Here is a 1,516-nt window from a genome sequence, read left to right as displayed (position 1 = left end):
AAGAGCGGTGTTTTAGCCTCTTGCAGTGCCAGTCACGGCATGTAGTTTCGCCGATACCTGAGACAGCTTTCCATGCGGTGGCAGCAAGTGAAGGAGTCCGAGACAACAGGTATAATGAAAGCTTTTTTTGAGTCTTGTAAAGCTGCTTTTGTGAGAAAAGCAATTTCACCATTCCTTGTCAGCAGGTGACTTCTCTTACGGTTGGGGGAATTTGTTTAAAAATCACTAGTCATGTGGTAGGACTCTCCAGCTTCCTCCATGAAGCAGAAGCTGCTTCTGAAAATAGGAGGGAAACTTAGGGCAGAAAAGTGATCCAGTGTTCATAGCCTGTGTTTCCTCTGACCTAATGTGGGACTGCAAAAAGGAGAAAAATCCTGTTATACTTTCATGCTTAATAAATTCTCGATGGGAAATTGGTATTGTTTAAGTGGAGCTTTGTGTTCTCTGCCAGTATTGGCCAGTGCTGTTGAATGCTAGGCACCGCAGGGACACCAAAGGGTACTAAACAGCCTTTTTTGGTACTTTCAGAGGATTATTAATACTGGTCATGTGTTCCCTTCGGGTGTCTCTTCCTGGTCTGTCAGCTGCTCGCCCTCCCACCCTGTGAGAACAGCTTGCATCAAAGACTCAGCAGTCTGGTGCCTGGGACCCCTGAGAGCAGCCCTGCTCCAGGTGGGTACTGGGGAGGGACAGATGCCGCTGCGCCCTTCTGCTCCTGTGGTTAAAGGCTCTGCAGCAGCGTGCAGAGTGCAGCAGCGCAGACTCACACCCTTATCAAGGATTTCCCCAGGCTTCTGTGTGTCCAGCAGAGGAAATGGCAGTTTGCTTTCTTGACTCACCGCAGCCTGCCCTGCTGCCATGAGCGGCTGCCTGGCAAGCACTGGCCTTTCCCCCTCCTCTGCTGTCTCGACCCTGGGGCTCCTTCCCTTGCTGCCCACAGCAGCTCTCGGGCAGGGACAGAACAGGCACTCAGCTTGTAGACTCTCCCACCTGAAATTAGCCAGAGAGCTCCCTACTGTCACCAGTCGCTACATTATGTGACCACAAAGCATTTTGGTTATTTTGCACAGAAGCAAGTTAGGAGAATTAATTTGTCAGCTAAGGGAGAAGGGGGAGGTAACAGCTTCAGCTCTGCAGGGAGAGGAATGGAATGAAGCATTCCTCAGTAGAGGGCATCGATCTGATAATCTCGGATTGCTCAAAGAAAGATCTCCAAATGTTTGGGAATCCACAAATAGTGTTTTCTGCTCCTGCTACTCTGTCTTCTTGTCTTTGGAAGAGCTTTATTATTTTTTCCCTGTCTTTGAAGGCTAAGCATTCAGCATACACGCTCAGTTCTGCACATGGCTGCTTCTAACAAAGAACCTATAGTCCATTTACAAAAACTGCATGCATGTGCCCACCCACACATGAAATTTAAGGTATTGTGCCAGGCCCAGCTGCAGGCTTTGTCGTGAGAATGTTCTCTTAATGGTACAATGCAGCCTGGAGTTTTTAAGGGAATGGAAAATTGTCA

The sequence above is a fragment of the Pterocles gutturalis genome, unplaced genomic scaffold, assembly GCF_000699245.1.
Source record: "Pterocles gutturalis isolate BGI_N339 unplaced genomic scaffold, ASM69924v1 scaffold26438, whole genome shotgun sequence".
In the NCBI taxonomy this organism is placed as follows: domain Eukaryota; kingdom Metazoa; phylum Chordata; class Aves; order Pterocliformes; family Pteroclidae; genus Pterocles; species Pterocles gutturalis.
This window is presented reverse-complemented; position numbering follows the sequence as displayed.